Genomic DNA, 22294 nt, shown 5'->3' with positions numbered 1-22294 from the left:
TGAGTGTGGAAAGTTACCAGCCAAAACTCCTCAGTGTTCCCCCCAAAATCCTGGTGATATTGTATTGGCTGGGTTTGGACTGGTCATGTGGGGAGGGACAGGACTGAAGGAAATAGTGTGTGTCTTCTTGTGTGGGAAACTCAGATGCCGCCTGGCTTTACTGCAACCAGCATCTCTCAGTAAAAGTGCCTTTGCTTCCACCCAAGGGAGTCAGGGTTTGTCTTCCCTAAGGGTTCAGGCTGGGACAGGTCTGACAAACAGGGGCAGCTTCTCAGTGCTCAGTTCACCACAAAAGGGGGATGTGAGCTCTTAATGACCCTCATTCCACCAACTGCTGAAAAATGCTTTCTTGTGGGTGTTCTTGTGCGTGGCTCCACCTTTGCATGATGGATTTCAAGTCTGGAAGAAAATGGGAATGCAGGGATTAACCCCTTCTTCCCTCACAAGATCTTCTGGGAAAAAAATTTCTTTGAACACCAGCGACTTCAGAGTGCAGCCCAGACAATTTGTAAGACATGGTTAGCTTCCTTATTTCCGTAAATGGGGCTCCCTTCCCAATGGAGCCGTGATGGGGAGAGGCGAAGCCGGGAGCGGCTCTAACTAGAGCCCAGAGAAGGGATGCGATGTCTAATTATTCGCACAAAACCCAAAACACACAAGTCGAGCTCTGCGGGTCTTCTGTCCTCTAAATATTTCATTCTGAATGAACGTACAAGCCAAATGGAAATTTTGAAGCAAAAGCCAAGCGCTTGGAATAGATTTGATTATTGATTTGGCCAGGGTGGAAGATAAAACAGAAATCGACAGCTGGTGATGATCAGGCAGGGAGATGGCGACACTGCACCTTGTCAGTAATCCTGCTAGTCTCATCACCACCACCATCACCACCATCATCATCATCATCATCATCATCATCATCACCATCATCATCTAAAAATATGTTCTCCTAATATAGGCCTGTGTAGACTCACCTTTGCCATCTGCAGAGTGGGGAGAAAAAAGATGGATTCCTTTCCCGGTTTTCTTCTTGGAGGATGCATATCAATAAGACAGACTGGGGGAGGGGCGCCAGGTCGGGGAGGGGAAGCTCCTTGCCAGCTTTCTACTCATTAAGCTCTAGAATGAGGTTTTCAGTTCCCGTGCTTGCGCCGACGAGACAAAAAAGTCAGCCATCGATTCCGAGAGATGCTTGCCAGAAAGGTGCCTTCAGGGCCACCAGAAGCGGGTTCAGTGGGAGGAGGCTCCTCGTGCCATCGATGCCATGGGAGATTTCTTGTGGCGGCCACTTGGCCACCTCGGTCCCCTTGCTCTCTGGCGTGGAATCCCTCTTGGCAGCTTTGGGAAGGCTTCTCCGGCAGAACGCGATGGCTGCCCCTTCAGCCCAGAGCTGAAGCCAGGCCACCGATGCTGGGGCCCCGTGGCTCCTGAGGTGCCAGGCAGGGCTCTCTCCAGGCAGGAGCCCCTTTTTCTGGGGTCTCTTGAGCAGGGATTCTGCTCTAATGTGCTTGGCAGGTTTGGTCCTTCCCACTTTGATTTTCTATCTCCTTTATTCATGCCCTCTGCGCACCATGTTCGTAAACTTGAAACAATATCAGCAGGTGGACCAACTGGTGGAAAAGAGCCAGAGAAGCTAGCATAGGAGGAGGTTTTTTTAGAAATATAAAATGCACATTTCAAAATGTCATTGTAATCAGTGCCAAGAGACAGTATTTTGATAGTAATAATCAGTAAATAACAGGAGCCACACACCAACATTTCACAGATGCAACCACGACAGATGTCCCTCTTGCTCATTCCAGGTGGCTGGAGAACACGAGACAACCTTCAGCATTTTGTGCAGGGGATGGAAACATTTGGTCAAGGAGATGTTAGGGATCCTTTGGGCCAGAGGTGGGATTCAGCAGGTTCTGACCAGTTGTGGAGAACCGGTAGTGGAAATTTTGAGTAGTTTGGAGAACCGGAATCTGACTGAAGATTTTACTGTATCCTTCCCCTGCCATGCCCACCAAGCCACGCCCACAGAACCAGCAGTTAAAAAAATATTGAATCCCACCACTGCTTTGGGCCCTTTCCTGGATCCAAAACGATCACCCCTTGACCCAGTCCTCTAATCTCTCTCCCTGACTTTCTGCATTCCTTCGGTGGTGTTCCTTTCAGGAACGATCCTGTTCAGTTATCTTGCTTTCTGCCTCATTGGCACAGATCCTCTGGGTCCCTGTCACTTGAATTAGCCCCCCTTCCTGTTGTCCCTTCGAGAAATGGTGGGGATGTCACATCCAGGCTCCACTTGTTTGTTCGGCAACCGTGAATTTGACCGCATCCCCTAGAGAGAAAGCCTGCCCGCCCTTAATTACTAGGTAGGGTAAGAGGGAGAGGGGAAGGTATCAAGTGGTTTCACCTGCTCTGTTGTATAAGTAAAAGGTGCCTTGGGCATAGAAGACGGTTTTTCATTATATTATGAACCTAGAAACAATTAACAGAAGCAGACACTATCCTAGGAGGGAAAGAAAAGATTAACAATCAAAGGAAAAGTGAACGTTTTCCAGAGACTTTGGGGGCATCTCGGGTGTGTCTCACCTGCAATCTTTTTCAGGGGCCATCTTCATGGTCTCTGGGGGGACCAATGGATTGGTGACCTTGAGCTCATCCCTCCCTGCTGCTTCAGAGGATGGCTATTTCTGTTTATGCTGATGGAGTTTTGCATGAAATCCCCCGGGTTGAGGTTTCTGTGGAAAGCGGGAAATAACAGAAGACACAAAGGCTTCCACACCTCCTAGTCAACATTTCTGCCTAACTCCAGTTGTGAATGGAGGCTGTTGAAATCTAACACGCATCAAAAGGCATTTCTGACTTGTAAAGCGTTTTTCAACATCCAGATGATTGAAGTCGAGACCACTCCTGATAACAAAGGACAGCCCTGGAGTTTGAACTGGATGCCTTCCAACTTCACAAGATGTCCTCTCTTTGTTCCCTCTCCTACTTTAAAGACTATTTAGATTTACAATAAACAACCATTGATCAAATGTATGCTTTTCCGGCTTTGTCGCCACCAGAGCTGAAATAATTTCAAGAAATGAAGATGGTGTCATGATTTGAAAGGGGAGAGCAGCCTTTTCTTCTTCATTATTTTCTATCCCTTCTCCAGACACGAGACACAACAAGTTGCACGGATCCTTCGCATATCCTTTGCCTCGGAAGGCGCACGTAGCCGTCAGCAAAGTCTTTGGTGCCGCGGATGGAGTTAATGAGGAGAGCCGGCCCTGTGCTGATTGGTGGGGCAGAACTCCATTAAAGGAGGAAGTGAAATGGATAATTCCATTAAGCCGGGCTTCCTGGCAACGTCTGCGGCCGATCCTGGGGTTGTGCCTGCCCTGTTCCTCTGTCTCCCAGGAAGCAAAGCTGTGCGCCCCACTCTCCACGCAGGAAGAGTCCTGTGCCTGGTTATTACACCCCTGATGTTGGACTGACCTTGGCTCCATCCCTTCAAAAGTCACCAGACAAAGATGTGGTGGGACCTTCACTGGAAATGGGAACGGGAGATAACCTGCGTTTGGCTGCAGGGAGAGAAAGATTCACGGGCACTTTCTTAGAAGGCAGGCGGGGCAGAAAAATGAAAGAAGACACAGAGAGAAGCAAGTCGAGGAGAAAGTCAGTGGGCGCAGGAAAGACAAGAAAGAAGGAAAAAAGAAGGGAGCTTGTGCAAACTGAACTGCCTTCCTTTAAATAAGCGTGGAATTTTGTCCCTTCTAATCAGACACAACTTGTGTAGCCCACATTATTTGTTTGTGCAGTGTGATTTTGATTTAGCTATTTATTGCCACAGTTCTCCCCCACCCTTTAATACGTTCCTTACTGGGTCTCCCTCGGGATTTGGGTGGATTGTAAGTAACGTAAACAAGCAAGCCAATAATATATCAATAAATCAATAAAGTTTTAATTGTTTATAATCCAGGAGTCTGCTAAGTACTTTTAGGCCCCTCCTGTGCCTCTCATGCAGCAGGCACTGCAGGAGAAGAGCCAGTAAGAGAGGTGATAAATTATTTATTTATAAGTAATAAAGCTCTTGGAGTTCCCGTGTTGGGAACGAAGTTCCACTCATCTTCATTAGTGCTATCATTCGGTAAATAATTTCATATATTTGGATCTTTCTTTCTGCAGTCCTGGGGTAGTTTCTGAGAGCAGCTTCAGATGTAAGCCAGGCCCAGAATAACCCTGGACTAGAAATGGTTCACATGAACACAATTGCTTTAGTGCGCAAGAACTGGGTAGGGATCAGCTTCTGGGGGTAACTCAGTTGCATTAAAAGAAAAATCAAAATGGGCAGAGACCAACATACTAAATTATACTTTGGAAATCTAATTTGTACGTATCAATTAGTGTTTTGGGGTATAAACTGGGGATAAATGCTTGAAGGGTTAGAAAGGCAGGGATGAACAGGGTGTCTTGATGCTGAAGTCCATCCCTCAAGGCTTCTCTGTGACAGACCCTGTATAGGATGCTGAAATAATAGCCAATGGACCCTTTGCATAAATATTTACATTCAGAATGTCAGTATGGTATGGAGCAGTGGTCACCTGGGGAATTCTGGGAGTTGAAGTCCACACCTCTTAAAGTGGCCAAGGTTGAAAAACACTAGTATGGAACAACTTTTTAACCTTCTGTCCATGCTGGTTGTAAGTTTATTGATTGAACAGGTGTTACAGGCCTTGGATCTCTGGGACATGGTGGGCCAGATATCTAAATGAAGCTCTTGACTTCTGACCAGTTGTTTGTCTAATGATGAAATCCAGGCCTTTACACAGGTCTTGACTGAAACCCTTTTGCAGACCACAGAAACACCCGGGAGTGGCGGTAAAATCAATCTGTGGAAAAGCTAACAACACCGCTGGTCTCCCTGTTCCAAGGTCACGCCAAGGAAAACAAACTGAGGAGTTTGACTTCTCTCTTTAATCCTCGCCAGGTCATTAAACCTTGACCTCCTCTCTCTTCCGCCATTGGAGGTACCCAGAGAGGGAGCAAGGAGTGCTGTCTTTTAAAAGCTGTTGGAGTGTCCAGTGATATTTCACCATCTTTTAATATACTTAATGAGAAGGCATCAATCAGAGCTAAGAAGCTTCAGCAGAAAGAGGAAAGCTGGAGAGAACGGTCCTCTTCCATTTTCTGTGTGCTGTGGAAAGGTCAGCTGAGCATTGGAGCAATTATCTCATTGTGTTTATTGATAAATCATTGGAGGTTTCAGAGCTGTCAGTGTTTGACTCTAGACAAACAGATATTTAATTAAACGCCACAAAAGGAACAAGAAGGAAAAGTGTTCGGCAGGAATTCCAACAACGCAGCCAGTCTCAGAGGCAAGCTCAACCTGCCGCCAACCTCATTGCCCATCGGATTGGAGCAGCGAGTCGATCGGGGAAGGAGCCAGCTGGCAGAGGCTGGGCACAAGGAAGGCTACTCCACGCTGGCTGGCCACCATCTCCCCCAATGCCCAATAGAGAGAGCCAGGATTCTGTGAAATAAAACTTGAGAATCAGTATCCAGAGGAGGAAAAAAAGGCTGGCACCTGAAGGCAGGTTTTGCAATCTTGGCTGGAAATGGCAGGAGAAATGGGGGTGGGAGGGCGGGGAGTGCTGAGCCAAGAAAGCTCTTTGGACAGTTGCAGCCTGAAAGTCAGTGAGAAGTCAATAAACCCTGCCTCTGGGATTGGGGCACCTGGAGCAGGAAAGGTTTCTGGGTCCCAGTTACATTAAATCCAGCCTTTTTCCTATTTCGGCGTTTGTTTTTTATTTCTTTGTCTAATTTTTACAGCTGACCATCTCACAAAAGAGGCAATTTTGGGCAGTAAAACAATTAATAGACACCTAAAACCATTATCTATATTAATTTCCAAAAACATCACAAACAGAGGGGAAACAGTGAAATAGCAGATGAAGGGCTGTTATTAATAACAGAACCATCGGACTAGTTTGCCCATCCCCTGAGGGCCCCCAGGCATAATAACCAGGCCTTGGGGGATCTTTGGAAGCCCAGAAGGGGTGAGGCCAACTTCATCACACAGTGAGAAGATTCCACAATGTGGGAGCCACAGTAGAAAAGGCCCATGGTTGGCTTTGGCACACATTATGCCTTGACACACTTCAACACGCTTTGTCCTTGTTTTAATTGGCTTTGACACACTTGGCCTCCCAGGCAGTGCAGAATAAGCCTTCTCCCAGGTTCTAGAATGATGCTTTTCAACCTTGGTGATTCTAGATTGTGTGGGTCCACAACAGGAATAGAACAGGACCAAGTTTTTAGAAGTCTTCTATATGTCCATCAGGGCTTTGGGAAAACAAGGAGCCCCTCCTATAATCTACTTCTCAGAGGAGTCTGTAGGGCTCCAAAGGCAAGGAAGACTCAGTGGCGGGTGACCACTCCATGCATGCTGAGGCTACAAGTCCACCTGGCCATGAACGCGATGCTCAGGTGAGCCCTTCTGGCTACCCCCCCCCTCTCTAAAAAGTGCTTCCATAGCAATGTGGCTTCTGGGTGATGACAAAGGGCCGAGGGGCAAAGCACCTGCTTCGGGTATGAGAAACCTCAGGGTTAATCCCTGGAAGAGTATTAAATTGACCATTTCTGCCCTAGAAGAGCTTAGGGTTACTAGATGCATGAAGAAAGAGAAACCAATTAAAACAGGCATTGGGTTCCTGCTGAAATTAAATATTGGGACTGTTTCGTATTCAGTGGAACGTGTCTTTCCTGTAAAACACCAATATTTACCATCTGTTAAAATCTGCATCCAATTTCCCCCCCTCTCGATCTTTACAGCTTTAATTATTTTGAAGGAGAGATGAGAGTCTCTTGTCCAGATTCTTGCTTGCCTAGATCCTTTTGAGAAGAATCTTCTCTGGTTGAAGTGGAAATCCAGTCGGTCCCTCCAGTGATGTCCAAGCTTCAAAACACCCTGACCTGGGCATCCAAACGGTGCTCTTTCAAAAGGCAACCAGACTTCGTTTTTCCTTGAAGATGTTTTGTTTCTCATTCAAGAAGATTTGTCACTGAAGAAGCTTCTTGGATGAGAAGCAAAACATCTTCAAGGAAAAATGAAGTCTGGTCGCCTTTCGAAAAAGCACCTTTGGGACAACTGTGATCTGGATGAAGGAGAATCTCCACAGCTCCTGATTTGGGGTTGCTCCAAAGAATTTGCTGCAGCTTTCTGAATCTTCCCCAATATATTTAAGCTGTGAGGGACATCACTGAACACCACTCATCTGCTCAGAATGATTCCTGGTTTGAAGGATGTGGGAAGAGGAAGGCCTGCAATGACCCAGAGTGTACCACAAATGTAACAAAATCCAAAACGTAAATAAATGTCCTTTAGCGCCTCCGACTTGGCCCGACTGTTCAATAATTCTCAGTTGGAGATAAAACATATTCAAAAATAGTCTTCAAAAGAAAGCAATACAGTCTGAACTTAATGAGAAGATAGAGGTGAAATAAAAAACCAAACAAACTACAATGATGAAATTTCCACAGTGGAACAGGAAAAATGTTTACCAAATTCAGGGAGAGAACAAGGCACAGTCTGTTGGAAGGACGCCAACCAAGTTAACTTCAGACCAAAATAAAACACGCTTTGTTTCCAGCATTGACCAGTACACAAGTCCAAACTCTTATTCATTTGTCACATTTGCAGCCCATGAAGAGGATCAAGGCCCTTTCCTCCCGAGGAGACCACGTTTCTCCCTTATCTTCTCCTCCCTGCATGCCCTAGGGTGGAGAGGGGATGGGTCTGGGTCCTCCTCTGACCGCCCAGCCGGCCTCTGCCCTTCCCCAGCCTCCTCTACAACCTCCGGAGCCACACTTCCACTCCCTGTCACCTGTTCCTCCTCTCCCTCATGACAAGGCCCTTCAGGAGAAAAACCGCACTCCGAACAGGATGTCTAGATTCCAGAACACCAATCCTCCAGAATGCCCCTGCTCACTCTGATGACTTTGGGCAGAACAGGGATCCAGAAAACTCTGCTCCCATCCCGGGAACTACTCAAGGGTTGGAAGGACGCAGGGTGAGAGGCATCAGCTGCGACCACTTTACAGAACTTCTCTTCTCCCCTCTACTTTTTTCTTTTTCTTGCTGTCACCTTCCCTCCTGCACTTTCATAACCACTATATAAATTACTCTGGCAATTTAAAGAAAAGAGAAAAAAATAAGTTGAATAGGATCCAATCTTCTCCAGCAGCTGCCTTTGTCAGGGCAGAAAACTCTCAAGTCTTCAGATGAATAATAAAAATAAAACACATGGAGAAAAAATTGGATAAAATATAAATTAAAAAAGAAGAATGGAGCTGGCTTCAATCAATAACCCTTGAATTATTGACTGCTTTTGCCATTACATTCTTAGACCCCTGTAATCTTCTATGGGAGTTTGAGGAACTGGGCCTGTGTAGGTGATAAGATGCCCATTGTCAAGTCATCACTCATTCCCACCCAGGCCTTGGCAATCTCGCCTCCAGCCCCACTCCGCCCCAGTGCTCTGGGATTATCACGACAGCATTCGTTCTGCGCCATGTTGCATATAATCAGAAGAGGCACCCTGGATGCCTGGCAGTCTGTCATTTCAGGCGGGAGGGACTCCTTTGATCAGGAGCTTCCTTCTACCTGCCTTGGTGGACATTTTCCGCTTTCCGCCTTTCCAACATCTACATATTTTAGTAGGACAAACTGTCAGTCAGGAAAGAAGAAGAGAGAGAAGGGCTCTAGCAAGGGCTGCCGGGAGCCGTGGAATATGCCCCCCATGCTTGAGGGAGCCCAGTGGAAGGGCTCTGTGGGTCAACCTAGGAGCAGCTCTCCTCCTGCCTGCTTGCTCCAGACCCCCTTGACCCTCCATGCTTAGAGTCACTTAGCAACGTAACACCAAGCAGGAGGCTGAGCTAGCATTCGAATGGAGGGCTGCACGCATGGCAGGTGAAGTCTCCCTCTCCCTCTCTCCCTCCTCCTTGGTCAGGATCTGCAGGCAGCTGGCAGCAGAAGTAGCCTGCAGTACTGCGTTCTCACCACTGCACCACCATGACTCTTGGTGCCAGATGTGGAGCCCTGGACCCAGGAGAACCGACTAGCCTCCCGTGTCCTGAGTGCCTGGAGCTGAGAGCAGAGTTGCTTTGAGACCCACACTGGAGCTCAAACGAGGCCGGTTGAAAGACTGGAGCAGCCAAAAGCCTCTGATCTGTCTCACTAAACTGCATCTCTCCGGCTTCTAAAAACCGATGCCCAGCCCAACAGATGCTTCCTCAAGCTGGAACGGTTGAGTAAACTGGTGGCCACAGGTGGGCTTTTGGTGCAGAGGAAGGTCCTTGGGAAGCTCTCTGTGTCCAGCAGCAGCAGCAGCAGTATCTCCTCTCCTTCCTTGGGCCACCTCCCCAGCCTGCAGCATGCAGCACGCAGCACGCATCATGCATCACACTGCATTTTGGACTGGGCTGGAGCGGTGCTAAAAGCCAGGCCTTCTCTCAGCTGTTTTCTCCAGGGCTGCTGTGTCCAAATAGAAAAGAAAAGGTCTGGTGGTTTTTATTATGAAGATTTACAGCCAGGAGTTATTTTCCATGGCAATCCTCTCCGAGGCATTTATGGGCTTCAATTACAAAGCATTGGTGGAACCCAGGAAAACAGCAGGCTGGAGACCGGATTCCCTGCATGTATCGCTCAGAGGAACCAACACCATTGATAATGAATACCAGTGTTCATTAAGGGAAAATACAAAAGCAAATAAACAAACCAGCAAGGAGTTTAGCTGCCTCTGCCCTCCCCCACAACTCTCTGCAAGTCACATTCTTCAAAAACAAAACATTACCCAGCCGGCTGGCAGAAATGCTTTTAAGGCGTTTCATGAGCTCGAAGGCCGAGGAGCGCAGGTAGCTGAGTGCCCTTAGTAAAGTAATGGTAATAGTAGCATGGGCACACTGGGTGCCACCCCCAAAATTCTTGGACGGCTCTTAGAAAATCTGTGCATTGACAAAATTGCCATCTGTCAATTGCAAAAGGCCGCATGGTTTGATTCCGTTCATGTACGGCACTGATATATGACGACATCCCAGGTTCTTGGGAAGAGCCCGATGCGCCTGATGGCCAACGCCGTGGGTGGATCCGTTTTGTCCATGCTGGAATTGCTGCAGGAAGGGAAAAACGTTTTTGGAACAGAAAAAGGATTCAAAGTGAATTGGCTTTGTTTTTTCCCCCCCTCACCTTTAATATGCGGATCCAGATTTCTGAAAATCAAGACATCCAGAAGGCAAGAATTAAACCAGCATCTGTTGAGGAACAAACAAACTACAATCACCCAGCCCACCTCTGACCACAGATAATGGCTCTAAGCCCCTGCTGGGCCTGCAGAAGATCCTTGGCTGGCTCCATTATTTCTGGCAGCATTTCCAGCTGGGAGTAGGGGCTAGAAAAAATCGCTGCCTGAAGTGCTGGACAGCAGCTTCCACTCAAATGGCTTTGATGGGCTCTAGAAGATGGCTCTCTTTTGAGGTTGATGTTTAGTTTGTTTGAACTAAATATGTTTATAATATTAGAACTGGTTTACAATCTGCCCTTTTGGGGCGGACAGTATTGAGGAGTTGCTGTATTTATGAATCCTGTAGAGAAATCCAGTCCTTGGGGATTCCAGGGAGGGTCAGAAGAGGGTCCCGTCTTTAATCTTGGAGAGCTGCTTCCAGGCAGGCTAGACCAGCTCTGGATGGATTCAGGGCTGCTGAGTGACATGCGAGAAAAAAGAGAGACAGGAGAGGAGAAGAGAGAAGAACCAGGAGGAAAATATAATTTAATAATTGTAATGCTTAATGTATCTCCACAGATTAATATTGGGTGACCATTCCTGGCCTGTGAAGTGAAATAGGCGTTGCTCCTTCCAGCCCTTGGATGGACAAGTTCCAGAGAATTGAACTGCAGGCCAAGATGGGAAAAAACTTTCCATTTCCTAAAGAAGACAAGTCCAAAACTCTTCCATATTCTTCCCAAGAAAACTAAACAGAGTGCCTTTAAGGTCACTGGGAGTCAAGCCTAACTCAGAGAGTTGGTTGTTACTTTTAAAATAAGTTAAATTAACAGAATAGAGCAAAATAATTAGTCCCCATACGCTAATACTTTCCCTTTTCTCTCTCATTAAAAATGACAGTTTAGCAGCTGTTGTCATTTTGGAGGAACTCTTAGTGGTGCCTCTAAACGTGCTTGGAGGGGCTCCTTCGGCTGGGGACCCGAGAGAAAGAGCAATCGGGCTCAGCAGGTGCCTTTCCGTCTCTTCCTGGAGCAGGGAAACGCCAGCATCCCCTTGGCTTCAGCCGGCTTGTCAACACCGTCCGACCAGCCAAGGGGAGAGATGGTGGGATGACGTGGGAGGTGAGCAGGCTGGACCCACCAGGCTTCACCCAGACCCCCCTTCCCAGAGACTGACCGGCTGCTGCCCAATGGCAAAAGCTTCAAGGACCCAATCTTGAGAGCTAAGCGGCTTTCTGTGTAGGTACCCAAGTTGGGAGTGATCAGACAATCAACCTCCTGTAGAGCGCAAGGATTTTATGTGATTGGGGGTAAAGTTTTACAGTAATGTAGAGGGGCTGCTTGGTTTGTTTGGTATTGTTTTTAAGAGCATTTTATTCTGGTCTGCCTGTGTGATTTCATATTATGACTTTTTGCTTTTGCATTCCCCCCAGAATTCTTTGGAGAAGGCTGACGGTAATAAAGGTGAAACACCACTACGACTATGACTACGACTACGACTACGACTACTACTACCCGATGATATTTCTTTCTCTCTGCGTGTGTAGAAGCACCAGGATTTAAATCCTCTGTTTCTCTCTCCACCTCTTCAAATCAACAGAATGTTGTCCGTCTCCTTGAAGGCTGACCTACCCCTCCATAGAGTCCCAATGGTTTCGCCTTAATGCCTTCTTCACCACTTCACACCATCTCCTGCCTAATCTCCTGTCTTAACTCCCAGGCGGACAGCAGTCGCCTCCTTGGCCAGGCCTGGTCCTCGGCAGAAGGCCACCCTTTCAAATGCCAGGGTTGGCGTTCCCGCAGTGTCTTCCAGTGCAGCTCAGGCCTGTTGGGTCCAGCCAGTGACGCTGGTCTCTGGGCTCAGAGGGAGGAAGCCCCTGGCCCTGCCTTCCTCCCCCACGGGTTCTCCCCCTGCTTTGGGGGGAGGGTTTCGTTTCCCTTTGCCACTGAATGTGTGATGGGAGCAATAAAGCAGCCGCGTGAGCAACTCCCCTCAAAAAGGAGCAGAAAGACAGGCCAATTCCCATTTGGAGGAATAATGTCTGGCTTTGGCTCTTTCGGCAAATCAAGATATTATTGTCCCAATGCAATATTAATGATGCCAGTTGCAGCCATTTGTAATCTGGTCATCGCAGAAGCAGCTGTTCCCATTTACATGTTGGTTTCCCCGAGTACATTATTAAGGTAATATTTTATCATGAATCCCACCAGCTCAGGGGCTGCTTGCCTAACGCACAGCATGAACAGCGCGCTCCGTTTTATAACTAATCATTCTTTTCCTGTCTTGGCAGGCCCTGCAGCCACCAAGTGCAGAAGACTGCACACATTCCAGTGCAAGAGTCTGCCTGTGTCCATTACGGATGAAAAATAAAATGCTGGAGAGAAAAATTCTGGAAATGCTACCAGCCTGGGCTTCTCCTGTCCACACTGGTGTTTAAAAATCAATCCAGCTGAAGTGCTGTTATCATAAATTGACAGTGCTTAAGGACAGACGTCAACACATCCATCCAGCCCAATATTTATACTGGGAAAATAAATGCTGGCAAGGTTTGAAACATAAACTAGGTTAACGCTCCACCAACAGAGCCAGGATTTTTGCAAAAGGGGTGGAGGAAGGCAGAAGGAACAAACCAGGGAAGTGTTGTGTCAAATGCAGGTAAATTTCTTAAGCACAGCAGATAAAGATCTGCCCGGTTACAGTTTACACAGTATTACAGAAAGGTTGTCCTTTTATACTCTCAGAATGTTTATTTTATCCCATCCTCCACCACCATTGGGGTTTTTAATTTCGGCTTATGGCATCCAAATGAATAAGTTGTTGAGTTGGACATCTCAGCGTACTAAGCTGACATAGGTGGGTGATTCCTTGGCCAAGGACTTCAGCCTTACACTCCCACTGCAAGATAGCACCTCTCAATATTATTAAGCTAATAGCAAAGGGCGAATTGTGACAACTTTCAGTATGATTCTGAACTAAAAACATGTTTAAGAACTTGCTACCTAAACTGAGATTAATTATGCCCATTGGCTTGGGAAGGTCAATTCACTGAAGGGCTGTTTGGGGACAATTGTCCTGCCCCGCCCACTTTGTTTTCTCTGAAATAAGGCACGTTCCAAGCCTTAGAGAATATTCGATGTTGCTGCTTTGAAAAGTTTATCTTGCCACTCTGGGTGCTGCCCTCCTTTTAGAAACTGATTGTCAGATTGTAGTGCAAAGTCTAAATCGTGGCATCGCTAGTTTATTCCTGTGTGGTCTTAGGCCTTGGGCCGCACGAAAGAAACTTGATGAAGAAAGGAGAGCAGCATCACAATTTTATTTGGGCCTCTTCTTTTGAAGTTTCAGAGGGGAGGGGATGTGCTGCCCAGAGCCACGGAGAATCAGGTGGCATATACATTTTAATCATCATCATCATCATCATCATCATCTGGCAAAAGCTACATAACAGGGAGTCACACTCCTGAATGGCGCAAATAAGGACCTTCCCGAACTATCTCTGACGTTGTCCAGCGGACAGACTTTATTCTTCAGAGAACAGACCAAGAACAGCTACAAGTACTGAGCATTATGCAAATCAAGAACATTTGTATATTTTGCATAATTTATTTTATGTGTTGTCATGGAAGTTTTATTTGCCTGGTTATTTATTTAGATCTAGATTTATATCTTGCTTTTCAGCTATATTCAATTGTTTGTAATAAATATTGAAAGCAGCAGAATATGATATGCATTAAAATAAGTTTGACAGAAAAATTGGAGAACAGGAGCATCCAAACAAAGCAGATCAACAAGAATTAAAATAAATGTTTCCTTCTGCTACTGGAAGGATATTTGTGTGGGGAACAGACAAAGTATCATTCAGGATTAGGATGCAGAAATCCAAAGCTGGAATGCCACAAGGGAAAACGTGACTAAAATGTGACTATTAAAAGGGATGAAGCCAAGAAGCTGAAGATCCCCCAATCAGTCAACATTCAAGATACCTTCAGCCTGTGCAGCTGTCGTCCAATATTTTGAGCCACAAGAGTAGATCCTACCTAGAAACTTACAAGCCATGCCTTGTTCCGATTCCCTTGATAGAAACTTTGTTCTTCTAACATCTCCTTTGGGAAGGCAGATTTGTCGCCATTTGAGTGTGGAGTGTCTGAGCATCTTGGTATGGTCTCCATGGAAGCAAGAGTCCCCAACCTTTGTACTATTGGGTCACTCTTCTTGGGCAGGAACCAAAGCCCTACACAACACAAAAGTGCAGAAACCTTGCAACTTTTCATCGACTGTATTGCAAGGAGTCCCAATAAATGCCAAGCTTGTGCCACTGGAAATGGTTTTAATAGATTTACTTTCATGTCTGTAATTCAGCATTAATCTACATGTCATGTTTAATGCATGAACTTCAACTGATTTTAGTGCATTTTCTGAATAACGTTTTAAACTACAGATTAAAAAAAAACGATTTGGACACGTTGCCTATCAGGCCGAGAGTAGCCAGACAAGGTGAAAGAATGGATTATTTTGCTTAGGTTTCTTAAACTGAAGGCTTTACTTCATATTTCTGTCTCTTTTTTTGATGCAGTTTGAGATGAAGAACATGAAAGATGGGCTAAATGGATAAATGATTTGAAGGGGATTGCCAGGAAGGGTGTGACTCCCAGAGCCGTGACATCAGATGGACACAAACTTTGTGTCCAGGAAAAGGCAACTCTTTAGGGAGAACCCAGAGCAGGAAATGAAAAAAGTGCATGTAGCCCTACCAAGATTTACACCAGAGATATATCGATCCTCTGGTAGACAAAATCTATTCCTCTGCTAACGGCCATAATTTCTGTAATAAACACATATTAGTACAGTGCATACCTTTTATTAAAGAAGTTTTTAACAGAATAGAACAAAGCAAATTTTGAACTGCAGAGAAAAAGAATAGGGAACAGTAATAAGGAAGTAACTAAAGCAAAAGACATCGAAAAGAAATAAAAAGAATAAAGAAGTAGCTTCTGATCTTCTTAAGAGCAGTTATAAATACATTTATATTTTAACCACTCCAAGGTTACATCATAATGGCCTTTCCCCCATGGTCTACCCTCCCTAATCATCAAATCCACACGGTTCATTTCCCCCCCAACTGAGTTCAGAAGAGAACTCAAATTTCCATGGTTTTAAATATGAGGTGTTGATATTTTTCCCTTTAATCACAAGCATCCAATTTATAAGTCTACAAAATGCTACCACCTTAATTCACATTCTTCCAAAATGCAAATGCTTGTAAATGAAAAGACAAATTATGATTGCGGTGATTTGCAATTAGAGTGCAGAGTTCACCCCCTTTGATGGGGGTTCAAATCCTACCATGGGTCAAGGAAATCCCTGATGCTTTTGGGCTAGTCAAAATTTGTTAGCGGCATCTCTCTCTCAGGAGTGTTTTTGGCGGGGATAAAAGGAGGGAAGCTCCCTGAATCTGTGTGACTTGAAATTCCCCAGGAACAGACAGTATATAAATAAATTGGTTTGCCATGCCTGGAGCAGGATGGCAGAAATGAGGAAAGACGTGCATGGGCACTAGAGACTTTGCATCGCCCTGTGGCCAGAATGAGCGTGAGTCAACAAGAATGCAAATACAGCCTGTTGTGAATTTATTGGAGAACCATGACGGTGATTGGCATAGATGGCTTTGGAGCAGAGCGGGAGAGGTTAGCAGTGGCTCTGCCTCCGAGGGACAGGGGAGACAAGCCACACGCTAGAAAATGCTTCCTGGCTGGTGGACAACAAGGGGGAAGGGAGGTCTGCGGTCTGGGCTTCCTGGAAACGTCCTCCTGGCTGCTTTGGGGAGAAGGTCCCTTTGTGTGTTCTTATGAAAACGAACAGCAAAACCATGACCCTCCTAGAGTACATCTGGAGTTGTAGTGCTCAGCCTCTCTTTCCAGAGTCAGCTAAGGAAAGGAAAGCACTTATAGAAGAGTTCTGGATTCTTCAAAATGTCCCAATAGAAGAGTCTTTGAGCACGCACACACACACACACACACACACACACACACACACACACACACACTTTCTTGAACATTTCAGACAGATCCGCATGTTTTCCCCAGTCTCAGATGCCTGCATTGGCAACTGAATGGCTCTTCTAAGACTGCCAACCTGGTGATGGTGGACAACCTACTTTGAGTGAGATTCCCCAGCTACAAATATACTGCGGAAGCCCCACTTCCAGAGTGTGTTGTATGGCCCTGCCCCAAAGTGGAATGGGGAGTTGGTCAAGGTGGTCCCATCATCCATTCCCTCTCCATCACCTCAATGCTGGGTGATAAGTTGAGGCCTCAGTGACAGCAGCTTGTAGCCTCAAAAGTTGAGTTAAGATGTTTCTAAAACCGTCTCGGGCTTCCACGCGCCTGGAGGAACTTACCAAATAATCACTACCTTATTTACCAAATAATCATTAAATCATTTCCCCATTTGTTCAGGATCAGCAACCCCCTCCTTCTGAAGAAGATATCGTAGTATCTGGGAGCAGATCCAAAACAACCAGAATGAATTTCATAACTGATGTTTGTTTTTGTTGTTTTAGAAGTTAGTTTGGCTTTTGCAAAATGAAAGAAAGGCTTAAATAAACCTAGTTCTTATTTCCCAAGTGTTGGTCTCTATAGACACACACACAGACACAGACACGCACACACGCACATACAATGGTTTGTGTGGACTGTGCAATCTTATAGACAAGAAAGTCATCAAAAGTTTGAAAATAGCTGGAAGGGTCCAAATAAAATTTGGAACGCTTGCGATGATGGCGCATTTGATTCAACCCTGATTGACGGCCTGGTTGCTAAGGGTGACCGCACATCCCAGCCAAGCAGGGTTTGGCTAGGAAAAAGGGCTCATCCTGCAAGCCCCCGTTAGCCGCACCATCTTTGCTTTTTGTCTACCAGGGGAACGATTCACACCACCAAGTTGCGATATAGAAACGTACTTAAAATTTTTATGTTCCTCATTCTTTGTGCTACGACTGGATAAGGAAATGAAAAGTGAGATTTAATAATTCTTTTAAAAATGAAACAACAAAATAAATTCTTGAAAACTACAAATCCACAATAGAGAGGAGCTTAAAAAAATAATCACACATGCTAGAATTTGCACCTCAATTTTAATTCCATTGACCTGATTGAATCCCTTGTAAGTATTCTCTTCCCACAGCTCCTCCCCGCCCCCGAGATGACTGTTTTCCTTGGTAGCTAAATAAAAGGTTGAGTGGCAAAATGGAACTGAAAGTTGTGATCTTGGCAATGAGAAGCCAGCAACAAAACTGCCCACGCTGGTTCACCCTTTCTGATCCTGTATAGTTGATGCTGTTTACATTTATACTTTGTCTCTCTGTCAAGATTGGGTGACCAAGTTTCTCTTTGCTTTTTAGTTTAGCACTTCCAGGCAGTGAGACTCAGTCTTGGCACCCAAACTTGCACAGATAGTAACTTTGAGCTGCCCTGGCTAGAAGTCTGTAGACACCCACACTTTTCAAAGAAGCGATGCCAACTCTAAAGAATGCAGGATCCAGCTGAAAAAAGAAGGAAGCTGGTGTCACAGAGGACATCGCCTGTCCGGGTCTCTTCCACTTTGATTTTCTGGGATCTTTTATTCCGTTCAGACATTTCTCCCAATTTCTCCCCATGAAACGTCTCCATCCTACCAGCCTCAGTAACAGGATCGGTGACAAGAACCATGAGTCACAGGGTTCGTCCTTCCCTTTTATTGGCCTGAAAAACTGGATGGGTGGATTCTCAGAAGAAATCACTGCTCCCCATTTTTCCTTTTGTGAGATATTTCCAGGGTCGATTCCAAGAGGGGCTTCCAGCTCCAGCCCCGGATTTCTGTGGGGCGCTCTGAACGACCCCGGATAAATGTTCTCTCTGCTGATTATCAGGGTTACGGCTACAGAAGCAGCTGTCTTATTGTAAGCTCTGTACACAACAAACCTCTCCTGCTGGGCATCCGAAGCCTTTGTCATCAGGACAAGATCGATATTAGAGCTTTACAGGTGACCCCTTGTGTTGGATAAGGATCACCATTGGCACGCAAGGCATGGCCAGGTCTGGCTGTGAATGCACCTGCGAGAGGGAAGGAGGGAAGGAAGGAAAGAAGGAAGGAAGGTCTCCCCCCTCCTCTTGAAGCCAAATATCAGGGGTTTATGGGACTCCCCTTATATCCCCACTTCTGTGACGGACTGCAGTGGGATGGTTTAATCCAGAGGCGGCTCAGTTCAGAAGAGAATGTGTGAGGGTGAAGGCAGCCCCTCCCTAATTGTTCTCAGAGTATAGGATCGGTGCAGATCGTAGAGTCTCTGGCCGGGTAAAGATGAACAACCTCTCTCAGAGCCCCAGCAGTCAGTTATGCTTTGGTCTCTACTTGTGGACTACTGCCCAGCACTCTACGCAGGGCTGCCCTTGAAGCTACATCTGGTGTAGAATGCAGTGGCACGGGCTGTTACGGGCAATCAATGCTATGCCCACGTAACACGGCTGCTCTGTCAACTGCAACTAAGTTTCCAGATGCAATTCAAGGTGCTGGTGATCACCTGGGATGGAGGGTCTATCTGTCTGAGAGACCCTGCACCTCCGGGAGGATCTGCCCTCCCACTTGGAGCTGAAAGAGTCGGCATGCTTCAGGTCCCATCAATCAAACAGCGTCACCTGAGGGACCCAGGAAGTGGCCCTTCTCTGGTCTGGGGACCGTGTTGCTCTTAATTTATTTTACTACCATGCACTGCCCAGAGCCAGGATGGAGTTCATCTGCCATGCAGATTAGATAGATAGATAGACAGAAGAGAGGGAGGGAAGGTGGATGGATGGATGAGTGGATAGACAGACAGACAGACAGACAGACAGACAGACATAGCAATAGTACCAGCACTTAGACTTATATACCTTTCCAGCCCTCTCTAAGTGGTTTACCGTGTCAGCCTCTTGCCCCCCAACACCCAGGGTCCCCATTTTACCCACTCAGAAGGGCAGAATGCTGAATCAACTTTGAGCCTGGTGAGATTCGAACTGCCAAATTGCAGGCAGCTGGCGGGCAGCAGAAGTAGCCTGCAGTACTGCACTCTAACCACCGCGCTACTGCGGCAGATAGAAACAGATAGAGGAGCATCTTGTAGGGTGGAGGGACCCAGGCCTCTGAGGGGAGAGCTTTAGACCCAGAGCTGCCCTCTTTTCGTTAACTCTTAAGTGAAGCGTCCAGAGGACAAAACCAGCCACTCTTGATATGCCAGGGATTTCTGCGCTGTTCTCCTCTGTTTTTCACAGCATGATTTATGGCTGCCCTTTCATGACATCCAACACAATTAAAGCTACGTCTATCCAGAGTGTGCCAGCACAATGCTATTAGTATTTGGGGAGGGGGCCTGGGTGTGTGAGAGAGAATGTGCTAACGATTCAGAGGGGTTGGAATGCTCTCCTTGTCTCTGTTCAGATCATTTCTTACTGAAGAACAGTGGGTAACTTTCTTTTTCTTTTTTCTTTTTCATTTTTTAAAAAGGGAAAATAAAAATGTCCCTCTATTGATCATTCCCCAACTCTTTGGTTCTCCATAATAGGCCTGCTCTGGACCCTTTTCCATCCTCGGCCCCTCTTCTCGGCTGGGGGGTTTTCCTTGCAGGCATCTGGGTTTGTTAAACAAGCATGTTCAGAAGCAGCAGCAAAATCTCTATAGATTTATTTCAGTAACAGGAAAAAAGGAACCTGCTGATGTTTTGGGTTTTTATGTCTCTCTCTCTCTTTCTCTCTCTCTCTCCTCTTCCCCCCCAAAAGAACTGCACGGCTGGAGTTTTCATTTAAATAAAGAGCAGAATCGCATTACACTCCATTGATTGCAATTTTTTTTCTGACTGTTGTGACATTTTCAGGAAGGCTAATTTATTCAAGCATGGAAATCTTTAAAAACTTAATTAAGTTATTTCTCAGATTTTTCATGCCTTTATTGTTTTGAGCTCACATTTAAACTTTAATTCCAGTTAATAGTAAGAAAAATAGAAGAAAGAACATCCTCCTCCTTTTTTCTCTCATTCCAGGGAACTTTCCCACCAAGGCACCTGCCCTCCCCTCCTTCCAGAGCCCCACACCAGGTGAACCAGAGGTAAGTCACAGGTGGAGCCCCACCCCACACCTGACCTGATCCCCGAGTTCAGAAGTGCCCCCCCACCCGTTGGGCCCCTGCCCCAGGTTATGTCTCCAGGACTGGTCAGCCAAGAAGGGCCTGCAAGAAGCATCAAGAATGCTAGTCAGGAGTCCTCTGGCTGGCTTGCAGAAAAAGCAAAAAGGGACCAATACAGACTAAAACCATAAAAGCACAAAAAATAAATACAATAAAATAACAGAAAATGGAACCATAGAATGTAATACAGCGTACAAAATCAGCAACTCAAAGAAAAATCAATAGCACAAAGCTGATATACCTCCACCCCAAATTCATATAACCTGAGAAGAGTTGGCATCACTCTTAGGAGAAGAGCAGAGGTGGCAGAATGCAAGATCCCCGGGTGGTCGTCTCCAGGAGCAACTGCAGAGCAAACCAACCCTGACCCAACGCAGCTTCTGAGCCAGGGGTCCCCCAGGCCTCAAACACCTGTGGCTTGGCCCCCTCTTGAACTGGGGAAAAAATAACTCACAAATTCCCTGCCTAGAGATTTAGGATGATTTAGGACAAGCAACAAAATCAGGATTAATGTTAAGGTCTCTCTCTCTCTCTCTCTCTCTCCCTCCCTCCCTCCCTCTCTCTCTCTCCCTCCCTCCCTCTCTCTCTCTCTCTCCTCCCTCCCTCCTTCAGGTTAGAATGATGTCAGGGAGAGTTTCTGCATTCATGATATGGATAATTAATTGGTGGAAGTTGCTGTCACAAAACATACAGTAAGTTGTAACCTGATCAGAGTCTTTTGATTTGGGCAAGTTGTAAAAACCACACAATAAATAAAATCCACAGGTGCCTGCAGGCTGAGATGGCTTTGAAATGGGAGTCAAGATATTTGTTCAGCGGGTGAACAATAGTTTTGACATATTGCTTCCCTGACCTGTGGCTTTCTAGAGGCAGCTGGTCAGCCAATCCTGGAAACGGGCAGCTGCAAGAAATGGAGAGCTGGACTGGTGCAGTTTGGATCGCCTGGGATTTTCCCCTCTCTGACCAGGGAGCAGCTGAGATATTGGCTGGTTGGAGAGAGGAAGAAATAGCCGTGTGACCCTTCCAGGAGCAAAAGGTAAGAGGGCTACACTCTCTCAGGTATCTTCGTCGGAGGGGCACTGGGAGGATCAAAACACCAGTCAAGCCCCTCCCCACGAGTTCCTTCTGGGCCCACCCTTGGCTGAGCACTACACTGATTTCCCTCAGGCCAACTGAAAGAGACAATCTGTATTCCTGCTACAGTTGTGCTTATTATTTTTAAGTCATTAGTCTCTGTCTCATATTGTGAGTCAAGAAGTTTAATAAGAGGAATTTATGGCCTGTCTCCTCTAATCAAGACGATAAACCTTGGTGGTGCTGAAGGCTTTGAGCTAATGGATGCTACTTTCATTCTCAGCTTTCTCCATCCTTGCTGCCCTTTTTCTAGCTGGTCTTTCTGGATTTATTATCAGATAAAACTGGCTCCTCTCAACTGAGCAAGGAGAACGTAGGACACCTTGTGCTCCCAGATGGCAACAAGTCCCTCCAGAATGAATTAATGGCCATGCAAGTGACAACTCCCAGTCGGGTCTGAAATCATGTCATAAGAAAAGGCTGTTGAATATTTAATGACTGCCATGTAGTCATTTAGCGGGATGTTTATTTGCTCTGCAGTTCCACCTAAGCGCAGTGCAAGCAAGATAGTAAACACCACATCATGAAAATTCTTTTATTCCAGAAGCTTCCCAGTCAGGAATGGTTGCAAATCCCCCAAGTTCTTCTCTGTGGGTGCTGCAAGGATCAGTTGTCCTGCTGAAGAGCTACTTCTAAGGACCAGAGAAAGGGAGCATTTCCTCTTGCTCAGAATGCCTTGAATCAGGTCTACATAACTGTTGGTCTTCAACTCTCCAAGTCTG

Source organism: Pseudonaja textilis, chromosome 9, assembly GCF_049901715.1.
Source record: "Pseudonaja textilis isolate UNSWEBS1 chromosome 9, rPseTex1.2, whole genome shotgun sequence".
Lineage (NCBI taxonomy): Eukaryota > Metazoa > Chordata > Lepidosauria > Squamata > Elapidae > Pseudonaja > Pseudonaja textilis.
Note: the sequence above shows the minus strand (reverse complement) of the source record.